The 23,623-nt window shown below is 39.7% G+C and overlaps 1 long non-coding RNA gene across 1 annotated transcript; it reads left to right on the forward strand.

Annotated features, from left to right (window-relative positions):
* Nucleotides 1–215: 215 nt before the first annotated feature.
* Nucleotides 216–23,623, forward strand: LOC130360759 (uncharacterized). Its single transcript, XR_008890785.1, has 3 exons — nucleotides 216–285; nucleotides 22,503–22,694; nucleotides 23,494–23,623. It is a non-coding gene; the product is annotated as an uncharacterized LOC130360759 (long non-coding RNA).

Below are 23,623 nucleotides of genomic sequence, written 5' to 3' on the forward strand. Positions count from 1 at the left end.
TCAGCTGTGAGACTTTATATAGACAGGGGTGAGGGAGAGTTATCAAAACCTATCCAGAGGAAAAGTTGGCCAGTTGCCCAGAGAAACCAATCAGATTGCTTCTTTCATTTTTAACAAGGCCTCTGAAAAATGAAGAAAGCAATCAGATTGGTTGCTATGGGCAACTGGTCAACTTTTTCTCTCCAGGTTTTGATAAATCTCCCCCGCATTTTCCCCACAGAGCTAACTTTCAAGTGTCACAGCAGAGGGTCTTAATTTCCATGCAAAATATTACGTCTGTGGCTGGTAAGCAATACAGCTCTGTCATTGTGTAATAAAGCCAGTCCTCATTCTAAAATGATTCTCTAAAATATTTTATTTAAAGTGTACCTATCGTCAATGAAAACTTTTTATATAATGTAGCTAATACAATTATTTGTATATTTGTAATACACGTATTTAAGGGTTAAAATGTGTATATTTATGGGTGAAAAAGTGCTGTCCCTTCAGCTATTGCCTGTTGAGAGTCCAAATACAGAAAGTAAGGACAGGACAAGATGGGCTTTGTGTAGGCTTCTGGCATGTCAATCATCCTCATGTGTGAGCCCATAGCATGTCAAAGAGCCTCAGTGCACAGGGCCCTGCTTGTCCTCAGTGTACAGAGCCCTGCTTTTTCTCAGTGTACAGAGCCCTGCTTTTTCTCAGTGTACAGAGCCCTGCTTGTCCTCAGTGTACAGAACCCTGCTCATCCTCAGTGTACAGAACCCTGCTTGTCCTCACTGCACAGAGCCCTGCTTGTCCTCAGTGTACAGAGTCCTGCTTGTCCTCAGTGTACAGAGCCCTGCTTGTCCTCACTGCACAGAGCCCTGCTTGTCCTCACTGCACAGAGCCCTGCTTGTCCTCAGTGTACAGAGCCCTGTTTGTCCTCACTGCACAGAGCCTGGCTTGTCCTCAGTGTACAGATCCATGCTTGTCCTCACTTCATAGAGCCCTGCTTGTCCTCACTGCACAGAGCCCTACTTGTTCTCAGTGCACAGAGCCCTGCTTGTCCTCACTGCACAGAGCCCTGCTTGTCCTCAGTGTACAGGGCCCTGCTTGTCCTCAGTGCACAGTGCCCTGCTTGTCCTCAGTGTACAGAGCCCTGCTTGTCCTCAGTGCACAGAGCCCTGCTTGTTCTCAGTGCACAGAACCCTGCTTGTTCTCAGTGTACAGAGCCCTGCTTGTCCTCAATGTACAGAGCCCTGGTTGTCCTCAGTGCACAGAGCCCTGCTTGTCCTCAGTGCACAGAGCCCTGCTTGTTCTCAGTGCATAGAGCTCTGCTTGTCCTCAGTGTACAGAGCCTTGCTTGTTCTCAGTGCACAGAGCCCTGCTTGTCCTCAGTGTAGTGTACAGAACCCTGCTTGTCCTCAGTGTACAGGGCCCTGCTTGTCCTCAGAGCACAGAGCCCTGCTTGGCCTCAGTGTACAGAGCCATGCTTGTCTTCAGTGTACAGAGCCCTGCTTGTCCTCAGTGCATAGAGCCCTGCTTGTCCTCACTGAACGGAGACCTGCTTGTCCTCACTGCACAGAGCCCTGCTTGTCCTCACTGCACAGAGCCCTGTTTGTCCGCACTGTACAGATCCCTGCTTGTCCTCACTGCACAGAGCCCTGCTTGTCCTCACTGCACAGAGCCCTGTTTGTCCTCAGTGTACAGAGCCCTGCGTGTCCTGAGTGCCTAGAGCCCTGTTTGTCCGCACTGTACAGATCCCTGCTTGTCCTCACTGCACAGAGCCCTGCTTGTCCTCACTGCACAGAGCCCTGCTTGTCCACCCACACTTCCTGTATTTGTACTCCTCACAGAGACACACAGGTAATAGCTTCAGGGACAGAAATATACATATTTTTTAACCAATGTATATTACAAGTATACATATAATGGTATCATCTATGTTATATAAAAAGTTTTTGCTGATGGCAGGTACACTTTAACAATTTAATTCATTTTTGGGTCCAATATAAAAAAGACTTCTCTGAAAATCTGGAAAGGTTCAAATGACAGTAGATGCTATATAAATACATGTAAGAATATTATCATTACTGCATGTGTACAGTTTTAATTTATAGAATAATACATTACCCAATAGCAAAGATAGAAACAAAGGTATATTCACTGTGGGCTTTAAAGGGGTACTCCAGTGGATTTTTTTTTATAGTAAACTGGGGACAGAAAGTTAAACAGATTTGTAAAAATGTATTTAATTTAAAAATAATCTGAATCCTTCCAGTACTTATCAGCTGCTATATGCTTCAGAGGAAGTTCTTTCCTTTTTGAATTTATTTTCTGTCTGACCACAGTGCTCTCTGCTGACACCTCCGTCCATGTCAGGAATTGTCCAGAGCAGGAGCAAATCTCCATAGCAAACCTCTCCTGCTCTGGACAGTTCCTAACATGGATGGAGGTGTAAGCAGAGAGCCCTGTGGGCAGACTGAAAATAAATTCAAAAAGAAAGAACCATACAGCAGCTGTGAGTACTGGAAGGATTAAGATTTTAAATAGAAGTAATTTACAAATATGTTTAACTTTTTGGCACCAGTTGATGTTTTAAAAAAAAAATAATTTTGCCGGACAACCCCTTTAAATACAGTTTACTTCTGTGGCTGTAATTATGTGCAGCATATTCTGTCTTTTGCATATCACTTTTGCAGGCAGCATTTGACAGTCAGAAATGCTCTGTTCTGACTGTCAAATGTTCTGACTGTCAAATGTCATATTACATTATGTTGCCTTATTTACTAGATACTAGAGAGAGTTGTCAAAGAGTTGTCAAAGTCTCCTCTGCCATTAGAGCATTAATATATGAATATATTGCAATCAGCAACATTGGGGGTGCCGTTACATAGAAACATAGGATGTGTCCATCTAGTCTGCCCAATAATCTTAATCTGGCCCTATCTTATATGAAGGATAGCCTTATGCATATCCCTATCTTATATGAAGGATATCTTATGCCTATCCCTATCTTATATGAAGGATAGCTTATGCTTATCTCTATCTTATATGAAGGATAGCTTATGCCTATCTCTATCTTATATGAAGGATAGCCTTATGCCTATCCCTATCTTATATGAAGGATAGCCTTATGCCTATCTCTATCTTTTATGAAGGATAGTCTTATGCCTATCCCTATCTTATATGAAGGATAGCATTATGCCTATCCCTATCTTATATGAAGGATAGCCTTATGCTTATCCCTGTCTTATATGAAGCATAGCTTATGCCTATCTCTATCTTATATGAAGGATAGTCTTATGCCTATCTCTATCTTATATGAAGGATAGCTTATGCCTATCTCTATCTTATATGAAGGATAGTCTTATGCCTATCTCTATCTTATATGAAGGATAGCCTTATGCCGATCCCTATCTTATATGAAGGATAGCTTATGCCTATCTCTATCTTATATGAAGGATAGCCTTATGCCTATCCCTATCTTATATGAAGGATAGTCTTATGCCTATCTCTAGTTTATATAAAGGATAGCCTTATGCTTATCCCTATCTTATATGAAGGATAGTCTTATGCCTATCTCTAGTTTATATGAAGGATAGCCTTATGCCTATCTCTATTTTATGTGAAGGATAGCCTTATGCTTATCCCATGTATGCTTAAACTCCTTCACTGTATTTGTTGTTGCCACTTCTGCAGGAAGGCTACTCCATGCATCCACTACTCTCTAAGTAAAGTAATACTCCCTAGATTAACTCTAACTTGTGTGAAATCAAATACAATGGGAGCAATAATAAGTATGGTTTCTATGGACATATAAAATTCTCAAACATATTAGTAAGAGCAGTGCAAGTAGATGGAAACAAAAATATGGTCAGGCAACCTAGAACTCAGCAATGGAGGTCAGGCACATATAGTCATACTATGGAGGAAGCCTAAACATAGTTGGGAAAGCCAAGGATTGGGTGACATTAGGTAAGCAGACCTGGGAACGCAGGTAGTTTAACAGAGTCATCAGATGAGCTAAGGATACGATAATGGTTTCAGCCTGGTCATAAGGAAGCAAAATACAGTTGCAGGAGACAAAAGGGTAACATAAGCCTAGAAAAAGGACTATACAGTTGTAGCTGGTACATACTGTACATATCTCCCAATCATTTCTCAGAGCTCTGGCACTAGATTCCCTGTGGTGAGATTGGGATGGGGATAGTACATATAATGATGAGCAAATGGAATTATTTGACTTAGAATTCTGCATGAATTAAACATGTAATGTATTTATTTCACAAGATTTTTGTAGTAGACCAAAGTTTTAACAAAATTAAGGTTTCATTATATTGCAAAAAAAAAGTGTTAATATTAACCTGGCCCGAATAGTTAAAAGAAATGATTGATATATAGAAGCAGCATACGACTTCTGTTTAACATCTGTCCATGATCAATCATAATGGATCTTTGGCAGAGGGAAAATTAGCCAAATATATACATCTTGTGGTTGACATGTTTCCAGACGCATGATGTTAGTGGTACTACAGGAAAGAGGTGTATCAATACAACAGGATGGACCTTCTGGGCTCATTACTCAACTTTTGGCAGTCAAGCACTGAAGCTGCACAAGCTGTCAATCATGATGAGATGACCACAAACAAAGTGACAATAAGTTGTGGCAGTACATTACAGATTAGCTGTCAGCTGCATGCTGTTCAGCCCACCCCCCATCTAAGGGTAGTTTCATATGACAGTGAGTTTGAGACATAAAGGACACTTTAGGGAAAAAAAGGATTAATAATAGGCACTATTATAATTATTTTATGTTATATATTAAACAATTTTTTTAAATGTAACTGCTTTGAAAAAGTTTTTTTTTTTTAAACAAATAAATAGTTAAGTGCAAGTGAACCTAATATTGAAGTTAACATCATATGGTTGTCCTGTTTATAGCATCTCTGTATGAACACAGTAGATTGAAGCCAATTGCTGAACATATAGCTCATTATACATATTAAATAACATATCAGATAAATTATGTGTGTAAATAATGCATTGATTGATTTCATAATTAAAAAAAAATAGTATGGGAATACACATATGGGCAATAACTGCAAGGTTTTTAATATGGAGACTGTGAGGATATCCACATTACAACTGACACAGTTTCATCTAAATATATATATATATATATATATATATATATATATATACATATATATATATATATATATATATATTTCTCCCACACTAAAGCCCCCATTGACAGAACCCTGATATACTGACATGTAAAAGCAACATCTGTTGCGCACAATACTCCAAGTGAGGTCTCATCAGTGTTGAGTACAGCAGCATGAGTATCTCCCTCAGGAATAAGCAGTAGAAAGAGAGAAGTGCTCATGCCGCTGTACAGAACACTGGTGAGACCTCACTTGGAGTATTGTGCGCAGTACTGGAGACCGTATCTCCAGAAGGATATAGATACTCTAGAGAGAGTTAAAAAAAGAACTACTAAACTAGTACATGGATTGCAGGATAAAACTTACTAGGAAAGGTTAAAGGACCTTAACATGTATAGCTTGGAAGAAAGAAGAGACAGAGGGGATATGATAGAGACTTTTAAATACATAAGGGCAATCAATATGGAAAAGGTGGAGAAGATATTTAAAATAAGAAAAACTACAAGAAGACTTAGTTTTAAATTAGAGGGGCAAAGGTTTAAAAGTAATATCAGGGAATTTATCATGGACTAGCTAAGAGCACCAAGTCCTATGGCCACCAGTGTACAATAAAATCTAACTGAAGTTGTGGCACAGAGGGTGTTATGTGTCAAATTGTGCTGTCCATTTGATTCTCTCCCTGGGCACTAGTGGTAGATCTACTATATAGGCAGAGAATGCCACTTCTATAGGGCCTGGCATAGAGGGTGCCTATGCAGGGACAAAATAGCCATGCTCCCAACCCATTTTACCCTGCGGATTATAAATTATGCGGCTGTTCAAACCACCCGCTTTAAAATTAGCCTGCTAGATGGGAAATTCAGGACAATTGTTCTGGATTCCTTGACCAGTGAACACCAGCAAGCAGACTACCTGCCTGCCAAAGTGGGGTTTATGACTAATCTGGGGACTACCTGCCTAATAGGGGGACTGTTTGCCTAATATGGGGACTACCTTATTAATGGGGGGCTACCTGTCTATGGAAGGGACTACCTGCTTATTGAGGGGAATACTGGCCTGCTGGGAGGACTACCTGAATACTGGGGAAACTACCTAACTTTTGTTGGAGACATACTTAAAGGGGAACATATACCTAATAGTGGACCAAATAACCTACCCACTTTTACTGTGTGGGGTAATAAGGTGGGCATTATTACCATTTGATGGGGAGAATGTATAGAGTTGGGAAGTTTGTTGGAAAAGGAAGGTGTCTAAGATGTTTTTCTGGCACATTCTGCAGAAAATAGTCATGGCTGGAAGAAGTTGTGAAGGAGATTGGAGAAGAAAAAAGGAAGGAGCTTGACTTCAAGAAGACATCACCTGTGAGTTACTGATAGAATCTATTGCTATATGGTCACTATATGGAGAAATATTAGTTGGGGGTGGGTCCATGGGAATCTAGTTACGCCCCCTGCTATGCACTGCAGAAATCAGATGATTACCATTTTTCTTTGTGTTCTTGAAATAAAGTATAGAAGCTATTGTAGTGTTCTTACAGACATTTCAGGCATTCTAGTCTCATAATACATAATAACAAACTAACAGAAAACTTGAAGTGTGATTGATGTTAAGTAGACCCATCACATAGTAACATATAAGCTTACTGGCCATATCGCCCAGAACCCATGTCAGTGTGGACCTGCCGTGACCTGTAGTATCATTTCACCAGCACTGAGCTAGAACAGTTCCCCCAAATGAAACTTGGTTTTGGTGTTCACAGCACTGCCTTACTTACTGTATATAGTATAATGTCATAAAGAACTCTTCAGAGTTCACAAATAATGTGTACACTTGTCACATGAGATCTGGCTCCACATTTTCATCCATTAATGTTTCTATTGTAGTCAGACAAAGCATTACTAAAAGCATCTCTGGCAAAGGCACAGTGGGGAAAGGACCAGGAAACATCACTTCTGTCTCGTGTAATCCATCACACCTTGTTAACATATTTCCCTTTCAGCATCAGGCATCTTTAACAATAATTGTACTTGTGCTTTCCCACTCCAGCTATGACCACCCCTCCGAGCAGAGTATGCTAGGACTCTGACAGCTGTCTGTTCTCCATACTGCATTTCTGCTTGCAGCTATTACATGAATTTACAAAAGCCCACCCTGGGGCAGCTTCCACTGAGGACAGTGTTAAGTGGGGGATATGATAAATGTTTGCCTTAGGCCAGCAGATGTCAATGGTTGGCAGAAATGCACAGTAGGAGAATTTTACCCAACCATTTTCTTTTTTTATTCACTTAAAATACTATAAAAGGTAAAATCGATATTACATTTTTAAAATAGTTGTCACATGTGTAAATACATACAATTGTGTCATTTACATCAAACATTACCATATGGGATAAATAATGACAATTTGGGCATCAATCTAACAACATGGAATGTATATATGCTTATATGGATACCGTACAGTTGATATTATTGCTAAATGTTCTGCTACTTGTGATATTGTTTTGGAGTGGGGTGGGGGTGGGGGGGAGTAGCTACTACATCTAATATGCAGCTAATGGATTGTGATGTGCTCCATGTGTTCTCTATGACCAGATATACATACACTATGGATGTTTTGTCAGTCAAGGACTTTTCCACTACAGAAACCAATAATACCGCCAGTATGAGAATTCATTAAAGATCCTCTATAAATATAGAGATTAATAGGGGAAGTCTTCTCTGACTGTAGACGTTCTCTTTCCTTTTTTTACTCCATCTAGCTCAGACGAGTATGACAATTTTGCTCAGACGAATATGGAAAATTTTCCTTTAGAGACATCTTTGGCCCTTCTCTTTGGTAGCTGTCCCCTGACTCTATAGCAACAAAAATAAATGGTACCAAATAGGGTGGAAGAATGTATACTGAAGTGAAGCAAACTGAACATAGTGACAAGTGAAATGCACTTGTTCTATTCATCTCTAGAGGCACTTGATACCGCTGTGTACATCAGAACACCTTTTTTCTGATTTTCTTACATATGTGCGTGGTGTACAAAGCTTTCTTAATGTGACCCGTAGCCTAACTTTTCCAGTATAAAACTAGCCCCAATTATATGACTTGTGTATGTATTACAACAGGGGCTGAATTGACCCACCAAGGCCATGTACAACTATGATAGGTTGCATGCATTAAAGGAGAATCCACATGAATACCAGGAACCAAGATTTCTCAATAGAAGGAATATAGAGTAAAGGGGTTATATACTAAAGTATCAATCTTTTCAGATGATACTTAGCACTGTAAAGTGTTTAATACAATATAGGGCAGAGCACTATTATAAGTGGGTCTAGATAGGGTGTTGGCTTGGGCTGAGAAGTGGCAGATTAGGTTTAACACAGATAATGTGAGGTTAAGCACACAGAGAAGAAAAATCCAAGCTGGAATCATGAATTAAATGGGAAAACACTGGGGACAATCTAATAACTATGTATCAATATATCAGGGGGCAGTATAAATATCTCTTCCATGAACTATTTATAGTTATTTACTTCAAGAGCAGTGAGACTATGGAACTTTATACCAGAGGAAGTGGTCATGGTGAACACAATAAAAGAGTTTAAAAGGGACCTAGATGCATTTCCGGACAGTAAATATAACATTACAGGTTATGGATACTAGATCTATAGGGGTAGAACATTGATCCAGGGATGTATTCTAATTGCCATTGTTGTTGTTGGGAAATCAGTCTCATAAGGTTTTTTTTTTTTTGCTTTCTTCTGGATCAACACAGTAGGGACACAATAGGGATATAGGTCAACCCTGATGGGCTCTTGTCTTTTTTTTTCGTTTATGAAATATGTAACTATGTAACATTGCCCAGAGCATCACACCACCTCTGCTGGCTTGCTACTTCCCGTAGTGCATCCTATTACCAACTCTTTCCCAGGTAAGTGCAAACAGACATGGCTTTCCTCATGATGTAAAAGTAAGTGGGAATCCTCAGACCAGGTCAGCTTCTTCATTTGCTCCATGGTTCATAGAAACATAGAATGTGTTGGCAGATAAGAACCATTTAGCCCATCTAGTCTGCCAATAATCTGAATCCTATCAATAGTCCCTGGCCCTATCTTATATGAAGGACAGCCTTATGCTTCCCATGCATGCTTAAACTCCTTCGCTGTTTTTGCAGTGACCACTTCTGCAGGAAGGCTATTCCATGCATCCACTACTCTCTCAGTAAAGTAATACTTCCTGATATTACTTTTAAACCTTTGACCCTCAAATTTAAAATGATGTCCTCTTGTGAGGTTCAATTCTAATGCTCACATTCCCATTGTACTGTACATGGTTTCTGTTATAGACTGGGGTCAGCATGGGCACTGTGATTAGACTGTAGCTACAGTCCCATATACAGAAAGCTGTGATGCACAGACACCTTTCTATTAAAGCCAGCATTAGCTTTAGGGCAATTTATGATCCAATAGCTCTTCTGTGGATCAGACCAGACAGGCCAGTCTTCATACTTTTACCCATTTTTGGCCCATAAGACACCTGAAAGATTATGTTTTTGCAGCTGAAGGGTACAGTCTCACATAGCGCTTACTCAGCATATTTCAGATTTTGAGCAGCATGAAATACTGTGTGTAAGTGCTACCTGGGACTGTACCCTTAAAATTGGCAAAAATGTTCCCTTTTCTTTTACTATTCAATTTTATTGAACTCAATAGTAAAACGGGCATTAGTGCACATACACATTTATTTTATGGTAATAATTCTTACGGCTGTAAAGTTACTTGACCTGAGCCACCCGAAAAACTGGAAAAACTGTCACTTATTTAATTGCTATTTCCGATCATTAAAAGGACAAATTTCATGCAAAACGGCTGAAAAAAATAACATTTTTTGCAGCTTTTTTTTTAAATGACTGAAAATATTAGCTATAAACTGTGTGAACTTGGCCTTTATTCAGTGTGATGTCTGTTGAACATTATTATAATGTTGTGTGCTCACAAATAGTCATTGCACCATTTACTTATAGGCCTGTTTTTCCCTTACAATGATTATTATAATCCCTAAAGGCCCAGTTGCATTTGCTGCATTTTGTACGTGCTATAGCTACGTTACTAGCTTTTGTAGGCTGCCTGGATTGCATGTGCACCATGTGCAATTTAAATGAATTTATATGTCAGCCATAAAACATGCGTTTATTCATTCATTCATTCAAATTTCTACATGTTTAATTTTATCATAAAATAATATTTTATGATTTACAATTCTTTGGCTAAAAATCACTGTGTACAGAACTCTATTCTACGATGCCTATGCAATGATTATCATTATGAAAAGTGACCCTCACTTCTACTTGTCATTTTGTATTACTACAATACTACCCCCTTGTTTGCTAACTGCTTTCATTCAGCGTTTTGTCTCCGGGGAGAAGGCGTTAACAAAGCAATAACATCTGGAGGCTATTATTTCCCAGGTTCTGTTGTGATTAGCCCATATGATAAGTCTGGCCAGTTGATAGCGATATTAGATTGTTACACCCTTTATATCCGGCTACTTGAGCTGTCACTTCTGGTTTGTGGCCATAGTTAATTTGCCATTTCAATTGCCAATATCTAGTGGGGTCTCTGATGGGAATCTCATTGCCCTGTAAGGGCAGTTGCTTGTTTGCCTGTAACTGAGAGGCTGGATCTAGCAATAAATGAAGAGATTTATCAATTACATCTACTTGATTTCCCGACACATTTCTGGGAACATTCTTACATTTCAATTAATGTGTAACTTGTCATTTTCCAAAATAAGTATATTAGTATAAGAATGGAAATAAGAAATATCCATTGAATTGAGAAAAAAATCTGAAAAAACTCCCTGCTGACAGGTGCTGCTATTAATATAAATGGAACACCACTTACACGTTTATAGGGCTTATTCACAGAGTCAAATTGGCAGTTTTTTATTTATTTTGCTTTTGTTAAATTGGCTGATTAGTAGCACCCAAATAAGGTAAACACATTTATAATTCCAATAGCCATTAAAGAAATAGCATTTAAAAAAAATAAATGAAATACAAAAAGCTGTCAGAAATGTAAAATATCATACATTTAAAAAGAAACCCTGAAAAAAAAAGTTTGATTTCTAAGCACATTTTTACTGTGCGTGAACATAGTCTTACATGTTAATGGGTGAAATCTCAATAACAGATAGGTAATTCTGCAGATCTTAACCCCTTGGGGACAAAACCCATTTTGACCTTAAGAACGAGGCCAATTTTCGTTTGTGCACTTTCATTTTTTCCTCCTCCCCTTCTAAAAATCATAACGCTTTCAATTTTCCACCTACAGACCCATATAAGGGCTTGTTTTTTGCGTCATCAATTGTACTTTGTAATGACATCACTTATTTTATAACATAATCTGCAGCAAAACAAAAAAAAACTTATTTGCAGGGTGAAATTTAAAAAAAAACAACCATTTTGTAATATTTGGGGGGCTTCCGTTTCTATGCAGGGCACTTTTCAGTACAAATCACACCTCATCTTTATTCTATCGGTCCATACGGTTACAAGGATACCCAATTGTTGTAGGTTTTATTTTATTTTACTACTTAAAAAATTATAACTAGATGCACCAAAATGAACATGTTTAAAATTGTCATTTTCTGGCCCTTATAACTTTTTATTTTTACACATACAGGGCTATATGAGGGCTAATTTTTTTGCGGCGCCATCTGTAGTTTTTATCGGTACTATATTAGTTTTAATGGGACTTTTTGATCGCTTTTTATACATTTTTTATGGTATATGAAGTGACCAAAAATGCACAATTTTGGACACTGGTATTTTTTTTTATGTGTACGCCATCAACCGTGTCGTTTAAGTAACATTATATTTTAATAGTTCGGGCATTTACGTACATGCCAGTACCTCATATGACTATTTTTATATTTTATTTAATTTTAAAAAATGGGAAAGGGGGATTAAAACTTTTTTTAACACCTTTTCATTTTTTATTTAGGTCCCATAGGGAGCTACAACATGCAATCTGTTAATTGCATTTACTGATCAATGCTATGCCATAGCATAACATTGATCAGTGTTATCAATGCTCTGCTGCTCCAATCTGCTGAGCAGGCATGGAGCAGCAGAACACCGATCGGACATCGAGGAGGTAGGTGAGCAAACTCCCTCTGTCCTCTCAGCTGATCGGGACATCGCGATTTTGTAGCAATAGCCCCGATCAGCTCCGCTGAGCTGCCGGGACATTTTACTTTTGTTTCTAGACAACGCAATCAACTTTGATCACGGCATGTAAAGGGTTAATGCCGGGAATCGGTCTGATTGGCGGTGCCCGGCATTAACCCTGGGTCCTTGCTGCTAATAGCAGTCAGGACCCACCGGGTTTGACGTGCATTCATCTCGTGAGTGCGCTTCAAACCCTGGTAACGGAACTCAGGGTGTACAGGTACGCCCTCCATCCTTAAGTACCAGGGCGGACGCCCAAGCCCTCCATCTCCAACAGGTTAATATAATAATAATTATTTATTTATATAGCGCACACAGAATCTGCAGCGTTGCACACTCATATTGGTCCCTGTCCCCTATCAGTATGTTTTGGAGTGTGAGAGGAAATCTGCAGCAAATTCTCAAGACTTTTTATACTCTGAGGAGATTTTTTTCAATACCTTTGTAGAGGAAGAGTGATGCAGTTGCCTATAGAAACCAATCAGACTGCTTTTCATTTTTTAGAGGCCCTTGTACAAATGAAAGAAGCTATCTGATTGGTTGCTATAGGCAACTGTACCACTCTTCCGTTACACAGGTTCATCAATATCGCCCATTGTTAATAAAACCTATTTAATTTTAGTGTATTGCACTTTTGTGGTGGAATTTGGCACCTAACTTTTAATTTTACAATGACCCTGCAGAGTAATGCAGTGGCATGCAGATTGTACCGCTGCTAGAGCAGAAACTGTTGTCAGTGACAGTCATTATCTTCACAGAGAGAGAGCTGGTATGGCATATTACCATCCCTGAGCTCACTTTGGCCATGACACTGGAAGTGGGGAATGAGATATATCTCTCGAGACATCGCACAAACGCAGAGATGCGCAAGCTCTGGTGCACGTAATTCAGGTATTGGGGGTGAGTAATAAATAGCATCCCACTGCAGCTCTAAGTCAGTACCTAAATGTTCCAAAATGATCGTAGGGGTCGGACGGCAGTCTTCTATTCCAACATGGGTAAGATCTGTTAGATTCGGTTGCATAGATCCGTTGGATTTAGGGGTGAGTTTAGGTCCAGTGATCTTGCGGAGAGTAACGGGGAATGATATGTCTATAACCGCTGTGGTATAGGCCGAGGCAGCAAGGCTGCGGCCTAGCAAACGTACTTGAAAGTTGCGGAGGTCCTACCTCGTTCAGTGACAGCAACCCAAGAGAGCGATCAATGGCCGCAGCTCCCTTACATGGGCAGGGGCGGGCCATTTTGGATTGGTCCAAAACAACTGTCACTCACCGTTACACGGCATTATGGGACAACACGTGACTCAAGAACCACCTAAGGTCCTTCAACATACCTTAGAGTTCTGAACCATGTCACATGACCCGCAGGTCCTGCGACGCTAAAACAAGTGAGTAACACCACACACATATTTACAAAGATAATATTCATAAATATTAACTTACTAAGGGGTGACTAGGGGCTAATTAGAGAAGCGAACCCCTCTAGTCCTAGGCACTCTGACTTTGGGGACTAATAACCAAGGCACAGTATGAAATACGGTGCCGGGACACCACATATATATATATATATATATATATATATATATATATATTATCATATAGAGGCCCAGTGAAGGCTAAAAAGACATTCTCTGGGCCCCTGTGGGACAATGGGTACCTAGGTTTTTTTTTGCCAATAAACACTCAAACAGCACCCGCTTAAAAATCTGACAGTTCTTCAGATCACCCCACTGCTTTAGAGCTCCACCACTCAATATTCACATTTCCTACACAATTCCCTAAATCATGTATGAAACGTTCCATGGCTGGGTGGCCAACCTGAATAGGTAAAAGTGAGAGAAAACTATTTCTGCACTGGAAAAAAAAATATTTCCTTCAAATAGTCACTTGTAATGGCTAGTTGTTGATAAAATTATATTATGTATTGTTATGTACATACAATTCTGATTATAAATGTAATTTGACTATGGATAAGTTTAACAGGTAACCCAGGATCTTATCTGATGCATACATAAAAGTACGTTGTCAATGCAGTGAGTGCACTCTTATACCTTGAACTAATATTATACAGCCCAAGCTGTTTAGTAGTGTATCACTCCAGATACTATATGTATTAGAGCCAAGTGAGGAAGTGAATAGCCGGCACAGCTCCACATCTCCTGATAGAAGCAACCCGCAGTGACGCCGTGGCCAGCAGCAGGAAACAACCTATATACCAACATAGGGCCGTTTTAGGTGCTCCATACCAGCAGATGTCCATATTGTATAAAGAATTCAGGAGGCACTCAACACGTCATACTGTGTGAACAGGGTCTTTATTGCATAATGCAGTAACAGTAAAAATGGTCAGACAAGGACGTCAAACACCGAAGGTAGGTAATGGCTATTTCACGTCAGGTATTTGCGCTTCTTCTGACCACTATGCAATAAAGAAGACCCTGCCCACACAGTATGCCGTGGTGAGTGCCTCCTGAATTCTTTATAAAAATATGGACTATATGTATTAGAGGCAGGTAAACTGCTGTTTTCTACCACTTTATGGTATCAAGTCCAGAATCCACATTCCTGTTGGCCCCTTTAGTTGAGTGTGTCTCCCTATGTCGAGCTCAGCTGCTGCAGACTTATTTCCATAAGCATCATGTGGTGTTACAGAAACCACATTTTGCCAAGCTGTCAGCTCTGCAGCTTTCTCTCTGCTAAACAGACTCCCATTAAAACTGTCTGCACAATTTGTCAGTTAAATGAGGTACAAGAGGGACCCTCTATTTGCCCCTAATTAGCTGTGCAGACTACCTTTGTCTGTTTGATTAAGTATTCACTGTATCAATTTTGTTTAATCTGATTCATTCCACATACCTCCCCCGAGGCTGTGCCCATACGGTTGACTAATCTGTGATATCATCTTTCATATCAAGCAGCAATGATCTCCCTAGGCATATACTCTATTCACATGCACAGTCTATGATCACCTGAATCTTAAGGGACACTCTTCGGCTGGTTTCACACGCCGCGTTTTTCTGAAAAATGCTGTGTTTTTTATGGTGTTTTTCCCATCATTCTTGTTCTCTCTTTTTTGTGCCTAAAAATTTTACAGCCAGATGTTATATGCCATAAATTGTAAGTCTTTAGTGAAAAATTAAACACACAAACAATGCTTTTTATGGCGTTATACTTGTAGATTGTTATTTTCCTTTTTAGGTGGGGGAAGGGGGCAGCTGTAGAATTTAAAAAATCTGCATTCTCTAGGTATGGTGTTGTTTGTGAAGTTTTTTCCATAGGCTTTTCTATATAGAGAGGAACCTCTTTAAAGGAGTACTCCCCCCATAGATATCTTATGGTCATAGACTTGCATTGAGGGGGCATGGCCGTGACGTCACAAACGGAGCATAGACGTGACGTCAAGAGCCTCCGCCCCAAATCGCCAGTCATCGGGCACAGAGCGAAGTTCGCTTCGTGCATCGGATGTCTGGGGTGCTGCAGCCGAGATGGGCTGGGGACCCCACGATCAGACATCTTATCCCCTATTCTTTAAAAGACCAAATAATTGAGAAGACCATTTCCTTTTTCGAACCAGATCCCCTTTAATAGGGATTCCCTGAAATAGATTTTGAGCCCACCATATACTATGCATTTTCTTTAAGAAAACCACCTCCGATAGAAGATCACTTTTCAATGCAATTTTGGGGTTGTCTTTTTAAAGAGGTTCCACTGTATGAATTAAGGGAAGAACTAGATATCAGGTGTGAATATGGAATTTGAAAGTAAATAGCAAAAACCATTGAAAAAATTAAATAAAAGATAAATCTAATTTGCAAATAAAAATGATTTGCAAGATCCATGTTTAAAGGGGTTATCCAGGAAAAAACTTTTTTTTATATTTCAACTGGCTCCAGAAAGTTAAACAGATTTGTAAATTACTTCTATTAAAAAATCTTAATCCTTTCAGTACTTATGAGCTTCTGAAGTTAAGGTTGTTCTTTTCTGTCTAAGTCCTCTCTGATGACACCTTTCTCGGGAAACGCCCAATTTAGAAGCAAATCCCCATAGCAAACCTCTACAAAACTGGGCGTTTCCCGGGACAGGTGTCATCAGAGAGCACAAACTTAAATTCAGAAGCTCATAAGTACTGAAAGGATTAAGATTTTTTAATAGAAGTAATTTACAAATCTGTTTAACTTTCTGGAGCCAGTTGATATATATATATAAAAAAAGTTTTTTCCTGGAATACCTCTTTAACCCCTTAAGGACGCAGGACGTAAATGTACGTCCTGGTGAGGTGGTACTTAACGCACCAGGACATACATTTACGTCCTAAGCATAACCGCGGGCATCGGAGCGATGCCCGTGTCATGCGCGGCTGATCCCGGCTGCTGATCGCAGCCAGGGACCCGCCGGCAATGGCCGACGCCCGCGATCTCGCGGGCGTCCGCCATTAACCCCTCAGGTGCCGGGATCAATACAGATCCCGGCATCTGCGGCAGTTCGCGATTTAAATGAACGATCGGATCGCCCGCAGCGCTGCTGCGGGGATCCGATCATTCATAACGCCGCACGGAGGTCCCCTCTCCTTCCTCCGTGCGGCTCCCGGCGTCTCCTGCTCTGGTCTGTGATCGAGCAGACCAGAGCAGGAGATGACCGATAATACTGATCTGTTCTATGTCCTATACATAGAACAGATCAGTATTAGCAATCATGGTATTGCTATGAATAGTCCCCTATGGGGACTATTCAAGTGTAAAAAAAATGTAAAAGTAAAAGTAAAAAAAAGTGAAAAATCCCCTCCCCCAATAAAAAAGTAAAACGTCCGTTTTTTCCTATTTTACCCCCAAAAAGCGTAAAAAACATTTTTTATAGACATATTTGGTATCGCCGCGTGTGTAAATGTCCGAACTATTAAAATAAAATGTTAATGATCCCGTACGGTGAACGGCGTGAACGAAAAAAAAATTTAAAAGTCCAAAATTCCTACTTTTTAAAACATTTTATTAAAAAAAATTATAAAAAATATATTAAAAGTTTTTTATATGCAAATGTGGTATCAAAAAAAAGTACAGATCATGGCGCAAAAAATTAGCCCCCATACCGCCACTTATACGGAAAAATAAAAAAGTTAGAGGTCATCAAAATAAAGGGATTATAAACGTACTAATTTGGTTAAAAAGTTTGTGATTTTTTTTAAGCGCAACAATAATATAAAAGTATATAATAATGGGTATCATTTTAATCGTATTGACCCTCAGAATAAAGAACACATGTAATTTTTTCCATAAATTGTACGGCGTGAAAACAAAACCTTCCAAAATTAGCAAAATTGCGTTTTTCGTTTAAATTTCCCCACAAAAATAGTGTTTTTTGGTTGCGCCATACATTTTATGATATAATGAGTGATGTCATTACAAAGGACAACTGGTCGCGCAAAAAACAAGCCCTCATACTAGTCTGTGGATGAAAATATAAAAGAGTTATGATTTTTAGAAGGCGAGGAGGAAAAAATGAAAACGTTAAAATTTAATTGTCTGAGTCCTTAAGGCCAAAATGGGCTGAGTCCTTAAGGGGTTAATAACTACCTTCTACAGTAGAACTATGTGCTCAAGACATGAACCATAAAAAAATTAAGAAAATATTGAGGTTTGTTAACCAATGCATCTTAAACCCAAAAAAAACAAGTCTAGTTATTGCTGCATACAAAGCTCCTTAAAGGGACAAGCCTGTGATCATGGTGTGTAATTGATCTATAATATGGTACTTGAGTATGACCAAATGTAAACATGAAGTCATGCTTGAAAGTATACTAATACTAGAATTTTTTTTTTATACTTGTGCTTTTTTGTTCTGCATTCAGTTTATTATAATCCATGAAAAAAAAACGTATATATCCATAATCCCTAGTCAACATTGCATTGGCTACTTTTACAACAGGAAGAAAGGACAGATCATTTTCTCAGATGCTGCTATCAGCAGAGTCAGTGCTGGTACACTCTCACAGGGAGTCCCCAAACTCTAGGTTACTGGCATAGAGACAAACACTCACTGACAGCCATTTGTGACCAACTATAAAACACCATCTGCTGCAATTTGGGAGCAAATGAACTTCTCTCCAAAGTAATACAGGAGCTAGATGTGAACAGTCTAGAGACACCACTTAAATGTTGCCAGGGTAGAGGACAACAGTTTTAGCAGGATCACATAGCTGTGCATAAATCCTGATGCTTAACAATATAGAGTTAATGAGCATACAAAGTGGCCACATAACTTTAGGAACAACCAACTCCTCAACTATGGTGTATTCATGGCCTAAAAAACAGCTTTGTACTTTTATAACTTTATAATTGAAGGTCTATTTTATATAATTTAAAGGGTTATTTTAGCTTTATACATCTTATCGCCTATCCAAAGGATAGGGGATAAGATGTATGATCGCAGGGGTCCTGCCGCTGGGGACCCCCGTGATCTTGGTGTAGCACCCGGCAATCTGTGCTGGGCGCTGCCTCCGAGACGGGGACATGACATCATGGCCACGCCCCCCTAGTGACTTCACACCATGCCCCTCCTCCATTCATGTCTATGGGAGGGGACCTGACAGCCATCACGCCCCCTCCCATAGACATGAATGGAGGGGGTATGGCGTGACATCACTAGGGGCATGGCATGACATCACTAGGGGTGTGGCTGTGACATCATGTCCCCGTCCCGGAGGCAGCGCCCGACACACATGGGTCAGAACTGCTGCAAAATTTGCTTGGATTTGAGATTGATTGGGGTGCTAGGGGTGAGATCCACAGTGAATCTGCATCAAAATTCACATGTAAAGCTAGGTTCTCACCGATCAAACACACATTATTGTTGTATACATTGGCAGCACAGGATAATGGGATGACGGCATATACCACAGCGGTACCCAATTTATTTGAATGTGATGAACATAGTCTAAGGCCATATTCATGCAGCAAAATGTTCGAGTGGAATCCGGCAGAAAAATTCAGCTTGGAAATTCCCATTGTTTTTAATAGGTTTCTGCTGCACCATTCACATGGTGAAAACATCTGGCGCAGAAATACTGATTATGGCCTCTGCAGAACATTTTGATGAATCTGTTGACAAATGCATTGCCATCTATGAAGATGGCACATTTCCAAGTGGTCCTAGCTCCAGAATGTTGGAAATCCACCTGCTGGAAATTTTCCAGCTGCAATAATTTCACTGTGTGAACATGGTCTATGTCATGACCGACTGGGGGCACAGGGAGAGTGAGCCCTAAAAACACTCTCCCTGCCTATTTGCCCATCCATCCTAAGCGATGGATCGACAACTTGGAGCCAGTCCCTACCTGCGCTAAAGTGAAATTGCGTAAAAACAAACAATATACATAGTCGGTCACAGGCCAGAAACAGAAAACTACTAGACAACCAAATATACCGGACAGGATACAAATAATAACAGGGCAGAATATAAACAGGCAAAACTGATCAGGAACATAGGGTACTGTTAACAAACAGATACAAAGGACAAAGATCAGATCAACCAAACAGGATAAAAATATAGAACACTGTTCACACTGAACACAGATAACTAACAAACAGATTAGGTCCAGAACACAAGACTGGGAAACAGATGAGTCAGCACAGACTCCAGGATCAAACAGGAATACAAACTCAGTCCCCCAGAAAATCTCCAGAAAACATGGGAATGTCTTGATACTAGAACTCACTCTCCCAGAGTCCACCATGGAGCACAAAGAAATCTTTTACTAAAACTCAATTCCCCAGAGTCCCAAAAAGGTCACAGGGATGTCTTGTTACAAAAACTCAAAAAACAGATACAAGAAGACTCACAGTGTGAACAGCGACATAGCAGAATGGAAATACAATCCTAAAAACCGACTAATGTAACAAAGACTAAAATCTACTAAACAAGACTAAATAACCATGGCTAAAAACTCAGATCATATCACAAGGTGACTGTTCAAGCAGACATGATCAGAGTATTGAACAAACATCATAGCAGCATTATTGCACAAGCAGAAAAAGTCTATTGCACTAACTAACCAGCAACTAGAATAGAGCTGGAGTTATATGGCCACACCTGCCTAGCACATGGGTGAAAGGCTTAATTCTTCCACACCTGGAAAGGAAAGCACAGAAAACAGATAATGCATGAAAAACAAGGTCTGAACAGGGCCTAAAACGGAAAAATGCAAAAACAGAAAAACGGACATTACAGCCTAAGGGTACGTTCGCATATGTGTATTTTGCTGCAAATTTTCTGCTGGTGATTTTGCTACACTTTGGGCCCATTCACACAGCAGAATTTCCTTGCTGAATGTGATGTCCCAGTACAGGACATGGTCCTGCACTACACTTAGGCCCTGACAGGTTGAGTCCCTCAGTGACCTGGGGCCTTCCTGCAGTGTCTCATCTGCTGTTACTACTGCTGTTACTATACTGTCATTTATTGTAATAGAATTGTAGTCAATGTATTAATGTATAGTTAGTATAAAGGATCTGTGAGATGTCACATTTTATGTTATCACATGTTACCCAGAGGGCACCAGGTTTACACATGACCCGTAGATTGACCAATGGGCCTTGGCTCAGCCCTACTCTATATAAGGGGGCGACCATTACAATACTCTCTCTTAGCTCTTATGCTCCCTGCTGAGGAACAGTGGAGACCAGATATCTCAGTGCTAGTGTCCAGCACCTGGAAGGCCTCAAATCTACAGTCATTCCAGTAAGTCCAAGTCTATGGCTGCAGTCACTATCTACAGTCTAGCCAGGCCTAAAGTCGAGCATCTAAAGTCTATTACAAGTATAATTAATCCTAGCAAGCTGCGAGGTCCTTCTGTGTTCCTGGCCACCTCTCTGGGATTCTGGCCTAGCTGTGAAGATAATAACACCTGTCTTAACCCAGTAAGCCTCTGTTAAATCATAACTTGGTTGTGGACTCTCCTTTCACTGCCTAGCCATTGCAATAGCGGAGATACCGTTCGTATGGTTCCAGTACCCAAAGACCACTCTGGCATCATTAGCATTAGGGTTTAACCACACCTTGCCCCCGGGGTTAATACCATCTTGCCCCTCCACCTACACTGCTACAACCCGTGGTCCCACCATCACCGTGGGTCACCACATAAACTTCCTCAGTGGATGAGCTTAAATCCTCTACTTTGCCAAGAAGAAAGTGCACATTTGGTAATTTGAGGCAGATTCCTGCAGAATATCAGTATGGATTTTGCCTGCTTTCTAATTGGAATCCTTGTCGAATGAGAGCCCTATTGATGTCAGTGGAAGGTCAACCAACCACCTTCTGACAGTAGTATGTATATAATAGATTCATAGCTTAGCATCTTAGTCCATCAATGAAAAGATGCACATAAAGTACAGAAAAGGTAATCATAATAAGGTGAACTGGGAAATGTACATTATAATGTCCAAATACAATAGAGAAGAAGACATTTAATAGATTGGCCTTTTTGTCATCCTTCCCCATCATTAAACCAATATTATTTCTTAGGGGGGGAAACATTTTCAGTTTTTAGGTACTTATTATTTATGTAGGTGAAGAATATTTTTGGGTTCTTTTTACTTTCTGCGGTGATCATTCTCTGTTGCAATTTTTGCTAATTTTATTTGTTGCTTACAGAATTTACTTTCTGCTTATAATTTTATAAGGTAGGTATTCTCTACCTCTGTACCAATCTGTTATTTACTTCATTCATGTTTACTGTACTTGTTTTAGTCTAATAAATAATAATATCTTCACACTTAACAAATTAATGCCTTGTGGTCTTAATGCCTATTTTGAACTGTTTGCCTTTGCCTTTTTATAACCAGCATATAAATAACATTATTAACTGCTATCATGTGGCTGGTTGGTTTCCTTTTATAATAATAATATACTGCTCTTTTCCAAAGAAAAGAATATAGCATTAGGGACAGGATCCAGGGAACAGCATATATGCCTAAACATATGGCTGGCATTAACATAATTGCTGCAGTTTGCATATAAAAAGCCAGACAGTCCAGATAGCATCATCCTTGAGAAAGGAAGGCGCATTCCTTCCGAAATGCGTCGGAGAGATTTTTGGACTAGTAGAGCATCAATAGTGACATCATTATCTCCCTTGCTCTTCCCGCAATCCGCAGATATCATGCTGGTTTGAGACGTTGCTGGCCCGGGAAAGATCTCCCAGCACTGCAAACCACAACTGCAGGTTTCAGCTACAAACCACCCGCAACAGAATATCTTTGAAAGAACACCGAAGGTCCGGATCCCTGTGGAACATTACTGCATCGCTACCAATATCAAATGGAAGAAGGAAACGCTTCAAGTATAAGGTAGAGTGCAAAGTGCAATTTGGTCCACGGTTATAACGGATGGTGTATACTGCATAGTGCAATTTGTTTCACAGGTATAATGAACATTGTATACTGCTGTTAACCTAAACAGTGTGCCTCTTGACTATTGAATAACTTTCCTAGTGCAAGATAGATATCGGGATGGTATAAGTCCTGTATAGCACCAGTGTATTACTATTTTTTTTATTCACTTTCTAAATATTTAAAAAAAATAATGTAACTTATACTTTAATAGGTACAATAGTGCTGTTGGTAGTAACAGTTTAGATCTAAGGTATTTGCGTAGTTCACAGATAAAGCCAGTGAAAACAAAGAGCTGAAGCCTCCATCACTTGCGCTACAAAAGAAATAGAAAATAGAAGAGTGACCTACCAATCCAATTATATGTGGTTTATTCACCTATTCATGTTACAGAGTGCAACGTTTCAGCCTCACCATGAGGCCTTTCTCAAGCCTCATGGTGAGGCTGAAACGTTGCACTCTGTAACATGAATAGGTGAATAAACCACATATAATTGGATTGGTAGGCCACTCTTCTATTCTCAATTTCAGGAAATTTAAATGAATATCATAATTTAAATACGATAGATAGAAGAGGTATAAAAGATAAAAGATAGAAGAGGAATAGGGGTAGGAACGTGGTTTGAATATATAAGGATGGAAAGTATTTTTAGGAGCACAATAGAAAAGGGGTTGGTGATTAGTATTGCACCTGTACTAATAAGAACATTTATAAAAGGTAGGATTAATAAAAAGATAATGTTTTATGTATATACAGCACTGATTCATATGCCAAGGCAAGACCTGAAGCATGGAAGTATCCGAGCATGGCAGGAAGATCTGGGACTGACAGATGATGACAGTGGGAGAAAATTTATAAAAGGATTAATCAGGTTCCCCTGAATAAT

Source organism: Hyla sarda, chromosome 3, assembly GCF_029499605.1.
Source record: "Hyla sarda isolate aHylSar1 chromosome 3, aHylSar1.hap1, whole genome shotgun sequence".
NCBI classification, from domain to species: Eukaryota; Metazoa; Chordata; class Amphibia; order Anura; family Hylidae; genus Hyla; species Hyla sarda.